The sequence below is a fragment of the Bubalus bubalis genome, chromosome 23 (genome assembly GCF_019923935.1).
Source record: "Bubalus bubalis isolate 160015118507 breed Murrah chromosome 23, NDDB_SH_1, whole genome shotgun sequence".
NCBI lineage: Eukaryota > Metazoa > Chordata > Mammalia > Artiodactyla > Bovidae > Bubalus > Bubalus bubalis.
The window spans coordinates 49,600,717-49,614,676 of record NC_059179.1 but is presented as its reverse complement, the minus strand read 5'-3'; positions in this window follow the sequence as shown (position 1 = coordinate 49,614,676).

Below are 13,960 nucleotides of genomic sequence, written 5' to 3'. Positions count from 1 at the left end.
CAGGAGGATTGTAAATTATATTATGCCTCAAAGTCCCCTTAGCCCAGGCCACCTGCTTGCCTGCTTCCCGGTCTTCAAACACACAGGCTGATGTATTTCTACCCCCTTCTGAGTCATGCCGGCTAACAGGAAAGTCTTAATTCCATCAAACCCTTGAAATTCCTATTTCCCGTCCACATTAACACCGTAATGAACAGCACCGGGCCTGTGTGAACACGGAGGGCGGCCACCCCCGGCTGGGTGTCGGGGCTCGAGGCAGAGCCGTGTGCTTCATCATTTGGGAGCTTGGGGAGGTGTATGGTGTGGGCACCTCCAATTACAGCCCCTCCAGGAGCAGCAGCGAGACCTGTATTCAAACGCGGGCTGGCCAGGTGTCCGGGAACCGGAGGACAACCAACCGTGCGACAGTGACAAATGGTGAGTCCGCTGCAGCGCGCTCCCCTTCTCAGCTGTCTCCCTGCTCCTGGGGGAGGGATGGAGCTGCAGAGAGGGAGCCTCCCTGGAGGAAAGAGGCCAGCCCACCTGGGCCAGGCCCGCCAGGTGGTGAGGGGGCTTCCTGGGTCAGACCAGTGCGGAGGCCTGAGGAGTGGCCGGCAGGGCCCCGGGTGGCCTCCTTCTCCAGCACCTGGCTACCCGCCCCCCCGGCACCTCTCCCCCTACAGCCGGGGACCCAGGACTCCTCTCTGCCTGTCGCAGGGGTGTCCTGAGAACAGAGGAGCTGCCTGACAGCAGAATGGCAGAAAGGTGCCATGAAAGGGCCAAGAGCTGTGACTCATCAATCAGACCCGCCCCCCCCGCCCCCAACCCCGGGAAGTCACTTCGTTTGCTGAGCTTCAATCCACCGAGGACTCTGCACCAAGAACTGAGATCAACCCACTAATTGTTTAGAGACAGCAGAGCCTTGAGATAAAGGGGGTTTAACCTGGCAGACAAATTTGCTCTCAGCCTCTGCAATCGGCCAGAATCAGCCACAGAAAGCTGAGGGGAGGGCCCAGAGGGGGCTGTCAGTCTCCCACCTCCGCAGGGAGAGGAGGTGTGGAGGGGCCCCAGGACTCCCCAGCTCCCTGGAGAGGAGACAGAGGCAGCAGAGGCCTCTGCCACCAGGAAGCTGGGTTGCTGCGATTTGCAAAAATGTATAAATTTTCATTACAGCATCTGGCAGCCTTAGGCCAGGTATGCTCTGTAAAAATTAACATCTTTAGGGCAGCTCAGGGCAATTGGGTCACAGCTGTCTTGGGGGCTCTGTGTCTGGCAAGGGCGGTCCTCCCAGGCTAGGGACACAGTACAGCTGGCCTCCAGCAGGCCACCCCGCCCCCCTCGACAGGCCTGGGGCCACCCCGCCCCTCCCCCCACAGGCCTGGGGCCGGCCTTCCTTGTCTGTCTGCTTCCAGGAGCCAGAGAAGCAAGGCCCGGAATTCTCAGGGGAATCTCCCCCTGGGGGTGTTCTCCCCCCCCCCCCCACTCCTCCTCCTTCACCTCTCTTAAGGGTCCTTCTGTGGAGGGCTCCCTGCAGGGCACTGGATCTGCATCACATTCGTCTCCATGGCAACCCCAGGAAAGGGGCTACCCCATCACCAGTGGAAGGAGGAGACTCAGAGAAGCAAAGTGATTTTTCAGAAGAGAACACAAGATACCCAAGGCTGAAACCCAAGGACGGGGTCTGCGGCCCCTTGAGAGCAGACTCCCTTTCAGCTCTGGTCCGGGCTCTCCGCACAGACCCAGCAGACACCCTGAAACGTCAGCGTCAGGCCCTCGGGCAGGGTGAGGGGTGTTTGCTGTGAAGTCTCCGAGGCCCCTCCTGCCCCTCCCCACCCCAAGCTCCAGACCCAAGGCGGCCATTCCTCAATAGAGGGGCCTGGCGGGCTACAGTCCACAGGGTCTCATACAGTCAGACACAACTGAAGTGACTTAGCACACCCACACCCGCCCCAAGTCAAGACGAATCAGTCTATCAGCTGCTAGTCACATACTCAGTTTAAACAGAGTTCTAAGCCCCGATGCCTGTTTGCAAAGGCAGCCTTGCAGCACCTCATGGAGTATGAATACTGATGACCAGGGTCCCCCGGGTGGTCCCACTGCAGACACAGGGCCAGCTGCCTGAGGCTCAACCCTGCAGGGAGATGCTCGCACCCACTGTCCAACCGCTCCCACAGCTCCCCTGGACCACCAGCATCCTCTCTCCCAGCGGGGTCCTGAGTGCACCCCCTCTACTCCCAGACCCACTCCCCTCTCCCTGTCCCACCGCCAGGAGGTGTCTCGGCTTCTTACTAGAAATAAGAGAAGGGAAGCAGGGGGTGGAGAAGCCTGGAGCAGGGAATGGGAAGGCACAGCACAGGGAGAAGTATGCAATTCCTCGAAAGTTCTCTTGCAGGATCAGCTTTCCGTGGTAGTCTGATTCAGTTTCCTAGGGCTGCCAAATAAAACACCCCAAACCTGGGGCTTAAAGCAACAGAAATTCACGCTCTCGTGTGAAACCAGGGGTCCAAAATCAATGTGTCCTGGGACCACTCTCCCTCCAAAGGCTCCAGGAGGGACTCCTTGCTTCCCTCGTCCAGCTTCCAGGGGCGGCTGGCAACCTGGAAATCTCTGCTTGTGGCCGAATCACACAAGTCTTTGCCTCCACTATCAAATGGACTTTCCATCTGTGTATCTGTATCTGGCTCTGCTTCTTTTGCCTTATAAAGACTTAGCTTTGGATTAAAGGCCCGAGATCCTTACCTTAATTACATTTGCAAAGTCCCTTATTACAAATAAGTTCAGGGTCTGAGGTTCCAGGCAGATATGTCTTTGGGGAGACACAACTCAACCAATTACAGTCCACCCTCTGGCCCTGAAAATGTCCATCCTGTGTGTGGAGTTACCTGTTCACTGAATCCACTGAGATCCTGTGTCTGCTCTGGGATCACTGCAGACAGAATGACAGCTAGACCGTGCCCCGCCCCCACAGCAGGCCTTCCTAACGTCCAGGCTGGTGTGTCTCTTCAGGGGCACGGAGGTGCCTCTTCAGCCGGTCCGGCTGCCCCCTCCCCTAAAGCCATGGCAACCGTGCACGCAGGCCAGCCGGTGAGACGTGAGCAGACCTGCCCAGGCACGTCTCAGCCGGGCAGTTAGTCCCCAGGGCTGGACGCTCCTGCTCTGGTTTCCCCGCTGCGACGAGTGGAGCCCCTGCAGATGGTGGAGCCTGGGCCCCTGAGTGAGGACCCTCCAGTGTCTGATGGAGAAGAAAACTGAGGGCGACAAAACCTTTCTGGCTTCAAGCCACTGGGATTTAGGAGTGCTTGCTGCCTACCTTCACCACATCCCCATAGAGACTGCACCTAAGCTGCGGTGACCTTGGTTGACTTTCCTTCAGGCCACAGAAGTAGCAACTGGCCTCATTTTTCCCCCAACATCCAGGTGTTCTTGGCCCCAAGGACTGACATGCACATTTGCATACCCACGCACACAGTTAAGGGGATGCAGGTAAGGGATGCCTCGACTGTCACGGAACTGACTGAGTGAAGGCTCTAACATAAAGCAGTATGACTCAGAAATCCTCACTCTTAATGTCCTATCTGGGGGAAACATTCCTGTCTCCTTCATATTCTAGCTATAGGATATTCATATTGACTTTTTTCCCACATAACGGAGATAAATCCAGAGGAAGCGTGTGCAGCTAGAGGAGAGAATAAGGGCTGACCCTTTGGGTAAAGGCCCCCGGCATTTATGACAGTAACCTCCTTCCTCCTCCTCCGTGTGGAGGATCATTGGCGCCTTCAGATTTAATCACTGACAGGTTTCCTGGTGCCTTCTCTCTGCCTCAACCTCTCCTTGCTCGTCCAGACTGATGAGGAATAAATCTTACATCATTGTTGCATTGCTCCCTGGCAAAAAATATGCCTTATTAATTAACTCTGGTTTCTAACACTCAGACGGCTAACACAGAATGAAAAGTCTAGAGAGCTGTCTGAATCAGGTACATCATTTTGTCACCGCACCAGCACCCTGGACAGAGTGTCTTTATAAATATGGGAAGCACACACATTTCACATCACAGCCTCTTGCGTTTACAATACAAAGGCCTCTGCAGCACATTGTGAGAGGCAGGATCCAAAAGCAGTCCCCTCCAGGGACTGCCCCGGTGGTCCAGAGGCTAAGACCCCACGCTTCCAACGCAGGGTCACTCTGCACTGGGGGGTCACCAGGGTTTGATTCCTGGTCAGGGCACTGGATCCCACATGCCTCAGCTAAAAACCCTGCCAGCCAAAACAAAGATCGAAGATCCCATATGCCGCAGCTAACACCCAGCACAGCCAGACAAATAAAAGTAATATTAAAAAAAAGATGTCCCTCCAGTCTCCATCCTCTGGTTTTCCCATCAAGCTCTAATCTAGACATGGCCATCTGTACTCACTTCCTGGGACCTCCATGTCAAATCACCATAAACTGGAAGGTTTCCTGTTGCTCAGTCACTAAGCCATATCCGACTTTTTGTGACCCCATTGCCTGCAGCATGCCAGGCCTCCCTGTCCTTCACCTTCTCTCAGAGTTTGCTCAAACTCATGTCCATTGAGTAGGTGATGCGATCCAACCATCTTATCCTCTGCGGCCCCCTTCTCCTCCTGCCTTCAATCTTTCCCAGCATCAGAGTCTTTTCCAATGAGTTGGCTTTTCGCATCCGGTGGCCAGAGGATTGGAGCTTCAGCATCAGTCCTTCCAATGAATATTCAGGGTTGGTTTCCTTTAGGATTAAAATGTCTTAACACAAAAGAAACGTATTCTCTCAAGTTCCAGATGCCGGAATTCAGTATCAGGTGTCAGCAGGACCACACTCCCTCCAAAGCCTCTGAGGAGTCATCTTTCCTGGCTCCTCCAACTTCTGGTGGCTCCTGACAGTCCTCGGCATCCTGGGCTTGCAGACACATCACTCCAGCTCTGGCTCCATCTTCAGGTAGATGCCTTCTTCTCTAGGTCTCTGTGTCTCTTCTCCTCTTATAAGGACACCAGTCATTGGACTCAGGGTCCATCCTAATCCAGCCTAATCTTGGGCCTCAACTATTTACAGTTTCAATGATCCTATTTCCAAATAAGGTCACCCTGAAGTTCTGGTGGACGTGAACTTTGAAGAGACACTATTCACCTCGCTATCACTGGAAAGGGACTTTGCAGATGGAATTAAGATCTCTAATCAGCTGACTTTAAAATTGGGAGCGTGTCCAGGATTATCTGGGTCAGCCCAGTGTAGTCACGTGAGCCCTTAAAGGCAGAAGAGGAGCAGAAGAGTGAGAGACGAGGCAGAGGGGAGAGAGCAGAGCATGGAAGCAGGAGGGACCATGGGCTCTGATGGCAGAGGAAGGCAGCCAGAAGCCGAGGAGGGACAGCCTCCAGAACCTGGGGACCACCACCCCAGCAGCCGGCCAGCCAGCAGGGACCCGGGACATCAGACCTGCAACCTCACAGAACTGAATTCTGCCAGCACCCAAATGAGCAGAAGGGGTTTGTCCCAGAACCCCCAGGATGGAACCCAACCCGGCCGACCCTCTGACTTCATCCCATGAAAGCCTGAGCAGAAAACCCCCGGGGGTCGCAGAGGGGCCCCTCCACTGACACGGGTGCACAGGAGTGCCAGCACAGAGCCTTGCAGAAGGAAGCAAGAGCTTCCCCTCAGGGGGTTCATTTCCAAGCTCAGGAGTGCACGTGGGTGTGCATGGGAAGCCCCTACTCACAGCCAAGCCCCTGCTCTGAGCACCTCCCAGTGCAGCCCACTCAGCCTCCTGCAGGGGCTCCAACCGCACCGTGCAGATGAGGAGGCCGAGACAGAGGACACGGTGCCCGGCTCACCAGCCGGGACGAGCAGGGGTCAGCGTCGGGTTTGGCATCTGCTCCTGACCCAGCATCAGCTGCCCCCAGAGGTTCCAGGTGGCCCTGGGAAATATTTCACTAAGCTTTTAGAGTGTAACTAGGGCTTCCCTTGTAGCTCAGTTGGTAAAGAGTCTGCCTGCAGTGCAGGAGACCAGGGTTCAATCCTTGGGTTGGGAAGATCCCCGGAGGAGGAAATGGCAACCCACTCCAGTATCATTGTCTGACAAATCTCATGGGCAGAGGAGCCTGGTGGGCTGCAGTCCATGGGGTCACAAAGAGTCAGCCACGACTGAGGGACTAACACCTGAGTGTAACTGAAATTCCCTGTTCCTTTAAAATCAGCAGCAAAAAGAGCTGTTTCAGTCACTTATTAATTCAACAACAACTAGTTGCTGAATTGCTGCTGCTATGTGCCAAACCAGAAATGCCTTTATGCTGAATCAGATTGATACCAAAACAGCTATGGCATGGGTCCCAAATGGGCCAGATTCTGAGTCAGACCACCTGATACCCTGCAGCCTCCTTCAACGGAGACCAGACGTGAACCTACATGTTGGAGGGGATGGGCCATGGGGAGTCCAGTGGGAACCTGGTGTGGGCAGGGGAGAGCATGCAGGGAAGTGTCCCCACGCAGGACGGGGCAGGTCCCCCGGGCCCAGGTGCTCCCCGCCCAGCTTGGGGCCGTGTGGGTGGTGCAGGCTGCAGGAGGCCGGGGCTTCCAGAGAGCACAGCAATGTTAGCCGCAAGGTGAGGGCACACCCAGGGGAGGGTCCCTGGTGGCCGTACTTGGGGCCACTGGTAATGGGCACGAAGGCCCCCAGAGGGGAGTCTGGGCCCCAGCAGTAATGACCAGGCCAGGAGCAGGGGGCAGCAGCCTTGGTGGCGGAGAGACCCAGCCCATGCCTGGGAGTCCACGTGGATTCAAGAACAGTCAACGGCTCCACCCCTGGGGCAGACCCTAACTGTAAAGGCTGCATATTTCTAAATGCAAAGTGACCTTCTGAGTTCCCTCCTAAGCCACAGACTGTGGGCTCATGTTCCATCTGAGGTGCGATTGGCTTCGAGTTTTGGCAACCCACTCCAGTGTTCTTGCCTGGAGAACCCTGTGGACAGAGGAGCCTGGTGGGCTGCTGTTCATGGGGTTGTACAGAGTCGGGCATGACTGAAGCAATTTAGCATGCATGCATGCCTTGGAGAGAGAAATGGCAACCCACTCCAGAATTCTTGCCTGGAGAATCCCAAGGACAGAGGTGCCTGGTGGGCTGCCGTCTATGGGGTCGCACAGAGTCGGACACGACTGAAGCGACTTAGCAGCAGCAGCAGCCAACCTGAAGTGCTTTTTCACCCCTGGTCAGCTCAGCCAGAATGACAGCAGAGTGGGCCATCCTGGCCCATGCTCCTCAACTCAGCCAGAGAAAATCAAAGGCTTCCCCAGATGTCAGCACACGGACCAACTTCAAGGTTTAACTAAATCTAAAGTCTGAGAAGCTTCCCTGGTGGCTCAGATGGTAAAGAATCTGCCCGCAGTGCAGGAGACCCAGGCTTGATCCCTGGGTCGGGAAGATCCCCTGGAGAAGGGAATGGCAACCCACTCCAGTGGTCTCACCTGGAGAAACTAACACTTTCAGTTTCGCTTTCCAGATCTGATAAGGTCAGAAGTTGAAGCACAGCTTCCAAAGATCAAGTGCTTAGATGTTGGGAGCCCCCATCCCTACAGGCCCCAGGTGAGAGCCCTCCCCCCACGCACCACGACCCTCCCTCCTGTGATGTGTCCGCTGTCATGGAAGGGGTCTCAAAGCCTGAGGGCCCTCAGGAGCCTCAGAGAGCTCAGGTGCCTGGCTCTGAGCTCCTCAGGAAAAGAGCACCAAGGGAGCAGCGAGGTCAGAGGACACCGAGGAGGGTGCCCAGGAGGTACACAGAGGGCCTGAAGGAAGGGTTTCCTCCGGACGGGGCAGGCACCAGCTGAGCTAAGGACTGGGGAAAGGTGACCAATCAGACGTTCCGGGAGCCTCTGTAATTCCCTAAACCTCGCCTCAGGCTGCTGCTTCTTCACTTTTACTGTAGAAGGAGGAGACGAGGGTGGGGGTCTCTAGGCGCCCGGGGGTCCCTGTGGATCAAGACCCTGGCAGCACCCCGTCTCCACCTGTGGGGAGCACGCCTGTACCTCAGTGTAATGGAGAGGAGATGTTAATAAATACAACCCGGGCTGCCGCTCCTCCCGCTACGGAGTGACGCGGCCCCTCTTCAGAGCACGCTGTGCCTTCCGATGAACTCCCCCGTGAGCCCGCTGCTGCAGACAGAAAGCCCACGGGGCAGAGTCCGGAGGCCTCCAGGGAGGCCTCAGTCACGCCAGAGGAGGCGTCAGCCAGTGCTGAGGACCTGCAGGACAGCTAACACGCTGGGGAGGCAGGACCAGCGACCCTTCCGTGTGGGGCCACAGGGTGAGTATTCTCAGCTTTGCAGGCCATGGGGTCTCTGTTGCAGCTTCTCAACCCTGCCCACCGTCAGAGAAGCAGGCCAGACACGATGAACAGCACAGGACTGGGCTCGGAGGTTTTTATCTGAGAGCAGACCCGCAGGTCCTGGTGTCCTGACCCCGCCTTGCGGGGGGGTGGGGGGGAGGGGGGCGGGGGACACTAGGTTTAGACCCACAAGGATTGGTGTGTGTCTGTGTCTGCATGTTCACTGCGTGCAAGAGTCCAGCAATTTCATTTGCAACTTTCCTAACAGGGTCCCTCTGCTGACGTCTGGATGACAAGAGCAAAGCGTTAAGTCTTGAAGCAAATGAATTCCCCCAAATAATCTCCTCCGAGGTCACATCTAGAAAAGGTCACGTTCTCTTCTTCTCACCTCTGTTGGTTCTGTCTGTCACGTCTCCGTGTGTGAAGCAGGAACTCGACAGGCGCTTCTTGTGCCGCTTCCGGGGACTGCAGTGAACAGTACCGACTAGGTCTTGGTCTCCAGTCTCCGAGCTCCAGGGCCCACATTCTAGGGTTCGGGGGACCTGGTCGCAGTCCCAGAGCACCTGTGCTGCAAGCACAGCCGACCCGCAAGGCTGGGGAGCAGCCCTCCCCAGGGTCACGTGAACTGACCGTTTCTGGCCGACTTGTCAGCAGCATCTGGAAATGCATAGCTTGGCCTGAGTTTCAGGCGCTTCGCCCAAGACCGCTGTGCTCTAATGAGAAAGAGATCTGGTCTTTGCACAGGGCTTCAGAATCCCTTGCAATTTCTTGAGTACCAGGGACAAGGGAGTCTTGGTTATGCTAATGAGCATATGTGAAGAGCCAACTCATTGGAAAAGACCCTAGGAGAGGAAGAATGGAGCTTCAGGAAGCGGCTGGTCTCCAGAAAAGGAACCACCTGGGGTTTCCAGAGCTAGAACTTCCAGCTGCCTGGCCTCCAGGGACTGAGAGGCTAGAGGCTGAGTTCAACGACATGGCCAGTGATTGAACCAATCATGCCTGCACAATGCTCAGTCACTAAGTCATGTCTTACTCTTTGCAACCCCATGGACTGCAGCATGCCAGGCTTCCCTATCCTTCACTATCTCCCAGAATTTGCGCAGATTCATGTCCAATGAGTCAGTAATGCCATCTAACCATCTCATCCTCTGCCACCCCCATCTCTTTTTGCCTTTAATCTTTCCTAGCTTCAGGGTCTTTTCCAATGAGTTGGTTCTTCGCATCTGGTGGCCAGAGTATTGGAGCCTGAGCTTCAGCAACAGTCCTTCCGATGACTATTCAGAGTTGATTTCCTTTAGGACTGATGGTTTGATCTCCTTGCAGTCCAAGGAACTCTGAAGAGTCTTCTCCAGCACCACAGTTCAAAAGCATCAATTCTTTGGTGCTCAGCCTTCTTTATGGTCCAACTCTCACATCCATATATGACTACTGGAAAACCGTAGTTTTGACTGCTCAGACACACTGGTAAGAACTCCAGGCCATGGGGTTACAGAGCTTCCTGATTGACAATCATATGGATACACCAGGAGATGAAGCACTCCACCTTCTCGGGGACAGTGGCCCCTGAACTTGGGACACTTCCAGACCTCATTGGTGTACCTCTTCATCCAACCAATGGTTTGTACCCTTCATAATAAAATGATCATGGTAGGTATAATGTTTCCTGAGCCCTATGAATCATTCCAGTGAATTATTAAACCTGAGAGGGTGCTATAGGAACCCCTGACTTTGTAGCCAAGTTGGACAGAGGTGTGGGTGACCTGGGAAGCCCCAAATGAGGTGAGGACAGCCTTGTGGGAACTGGCCCTTTAACTTACAGACTCTCTGCCAACTCCGGGTGGTCAGGCTCAGAATGAAATTGCACCAAAAGCCTCCAGCGACGTCAGCACCCCTGTGGAGGCTACACTGCAGAGGTGAGGTCACAGGTGGTGGGAAGGCCCCTGCCCTGCCCTCTCCACTGCCTCACCCTCAGCTGCTGCCCAAGAGGATCCCCTTAGACGGCGCTGTTTCATCCAGGGCCCAAGCATGTTTGGGTAGCAGCAGTGCGGGGGGGAAGCTGCCATAAAGTCAGAATTCTTTGAAGGTATCTACCTTCAGGCATTAAAGGTCCAAGGACTCGTTTCGGTGATGAGTGAAATATAGAATCAAAGCTTCATTTCAATGATCAAAGGATAACAGAGCAAAGGAGACCCGATTCTATTGTCAAAGTGATAAAAGACATTAACAATATATCTGCAAGATATCAGTCAGGGGAAGGGGGGTCTCCACGTGGGAAACTCCCATACTTTCCTCTCAAGCCCAGGAGGTTTTCCAATAGTTATTCCCGAAATTTTTTAATTAAACCTAATTAGTTCCATCAAGCCAGAGTATGCCATGCCTCAGAATTCTCCATGTGAGCCTAAGGGCTGGAAAGCACACTATTTTAATTGTGGAACCTCGCCCCCACAGTGAGAGAGATTACAAGCTTTCTGAAGGCGCAGTCCAGCTGCAGCTGCAGGATGCTGGAATAAAGGATGAGGAAAGGGACCTAGCTGGGGCCACATGCCTCGCCGCCACTGCACCCCGCCACCTTCTCGGCAAGCCACTCAGCCGCTGTTTGAAAGAGATCCAAACCAAGAAAAACATTAACTCTCGTGAAACAGCGTCGAGGTCCTGCAAGGGCAGAAGAGGCTGGTGCTGCTAATTCCAAGGTTGTCCCGAGAGCTTCTGGATGGAGGAACAGTGGATAAATGACTGCAGAGCCCGGGCAGGTCACGTGGGCTGGCTGTGAGCCCAACATCATCTCTCATTTTCCACATTTTCTGTTTTCCTATTGCAAACCGTTATCCATGTCAGTGGTTTTACAGGCTGTTAAATACGCAATTAGTCTAAATAACACACATTCCACTGTATTCCAAGTCACATATTAATTACCAACTTGCATTAATATTAATTAAAGCAAATAGAGGGAAGGGGCCTTTGATCAACTGGAAACTACACTCTTCATAAACGAAAACGGTTTCTCCCAAATCCTGGACTGGCTAGAGAAACAAAATGGAGGACATTTCATTATGCCAGTAGAAAAACCTATTTTAAAATCATTTTTAAAAGCCCTATTTTTTCCAGTGGTATTGCACACCACGATTTCCACTGGAACATGAAAATCTAAGTTTCCAGAGTTTCTATAAACCTATTGACTGTAAAAGTACTTGCAGAATCCAAAAGAAGGTAAAAATTGATAGATCAATTTTTAAAGTTCATGGCGTTAATCATTTAAACAAATAATAATGTGATCACAGGAGCCCCAAATCAATAATCCTTTGTACCTGACTCCTTGTTCAGTTCTGCATAAAATAAAATCATCCAGGCTATGTTCTTTCCAAAAATGTTTTAATAACAAATTAATCTTCAAGTTGGAAAAAAATTAGGGCTTTTTAAAATGATTTTAAAATAGGTTTTTCTACTGGCATAATGAAATTTCTTTTCCAGAAAAATGCTTTTATTTTTTCAGATACAAATCCTAAAATACCTTTTGCTTAAACTCTGACATTCTATTCAGTTCAATTCAGTTCAGTCGCTCATTTGTGTCCGACTCTTTGCAACCCCATGAATCACAGCACGCCAGGCCTCCCTGTCCATCACCAACTCCCAGAGTTCACTCAAACTCATGTCCATCAATTCGGTGATGCCATCCAGCCATCTCATCCTCCGTCCTCCCCTTTTCCTCCTGCTCCCAATCCCTCCCAGCATCAGGGTCTTCTCCAATGAGTCAACTCTTCGCATGAGGTGGCCAAAGTATTCAAGTTTCAGCTTCAGCATCAGTCCTTCCAATGAACAGCCAGGACTGATCTCCTTTAGGATGGACTGGTTGGATCTCCTTGCAGTCCAAGGGACTCTCAGGAGTCTTCTCCAACATCACAGTTCAAAACCATCAATTCTTCCGTGCTCAGCTTTCTTCACAGTCCAACTCTCACATCCACACATGACCACTGGAAAAACCATAGCCTTGACTAGATGGACCTTTGTTGGCAAAGTAATATCTCTGCTTTTGAATATGCTATCTAGGTTAGTCATAACTTTCCTTCCAAGGAGTAAGCGTCTTTTAACTTCATGGCTGCAATCACCATCTGCAGTGATTTTGGAACCCAGAAAAATAAAGTCTGACACTGTTTCCACTGTTTCCCTATCTATTTCCCATGAAGTGATGGGACCGGACGCCATGATCTTCGTTTTCTGAATGTTAAGCTTTAAGCCAACTTTTTCACTCTCCACTTTCACTTTCATCAAGAGGCTCTTTAGTTCCTCTTCACTTTCTGCAATAAGAGTGGTGTCATCTGCATATCTGAGGTTATTGATATTTCTCCCAGCAATCTTGATTCCAGCTTGTGTTTCCTCCAGTCCAGCATTTCTCATGATGTACTCTGCATATAAGTTAAATAAAGCAGGGTGACAATATACAGCCTTGACATACTCCTTTTCCTATTTGGAACCAGTCTGTTGTTCCATGTCCAGTTCTAACTGTTGCTTCCTGACCTGCATACAAATTTCTCAAGAGGCAGGTCAGGTGGTCTGGTATTCCCATCTCTTGAAGAATTTTCCACAGTTTATTGTGATCCACATAGTCAAAGGCTTTGGCATAGTCAATAAAGCAGAAATAGATGTTTCTCTGGAACTCTCTTGCTTTTTCCATGATCCAGCAGATGTTGGCAATTTGAACTCTGGTTCCTCTGCCTTTTCTAAAACCAGCTTGAACATCTGGAAGTTCACAGTTCATGTATTGCTGAAGCCTGGTTTGGAGAATTTTGAGCATTACTTTACTAGCATGTGAGATGAGTACAATTGTGGGGTAGTTTGAGCATTATTTGGCATTGCCTTTCTTTGGGATTGGAATGAAAACACCTTTTCCAGTCCTGTGGCCACTGCTGAGTTTTCCAAATTTGCTGGCATAATGAGTGCAGCACTTTCACAGCATCATCTTTCAGGATTTGGAATAGCTCAACTGGAATTCCATCACCTCCACTAGCTTTGTTCGTAGCGATGCTTTCTAAGGTCCACTTGACTTCACATTCCAGGATGTCTGGCTCTAGGTGAGTGATCACACCATCGTGATTATCTGGGTCATGAAGATCTTATTTGTACAGTTCTTCTGTGTATTCTTGCCACCTCTTCTTAATATCTTCTGCTTCTGTTAGGTCCATACAATTTCTGTCCTTTATCGAGCCCATTTTTGCATGAAATGTTCCCTTGGTATCTCTAATTTTCTTGAAGAGATCTCTAGTCTTTCCCATTCTATTGTTTTCCTCTATTTCTTTGCATTGATAGCTGAGGAAGGCTTTCTTATCTCTCCTTGCTACTCTTTGGAACTCTGCATTCATATGCTTATATCTTTCCTCTTCTCCTTTGCTTTTCACTTCTCTTCTTTTCACAGCTATTTGTAAGGCCTCCCCAGACAGCCATTTTGCTTTCTTGCATTTCTTTTCCATGGGGATGGTCTTGATCCCTGTCTCCTGTACAATGTCATGAACCTCCGTCCATAGTTCATCAGGCACTCTGTCTATCAGATCTAGTCCCTTAAATCTATTTCTCACTTCCACTGTATAAAGGGATTTGATTTAGGTCATACCTGAATGGCCTAGTGGTTTTCCCTACTTTCCTCAATTTAAGTCTGAATGTGGCAA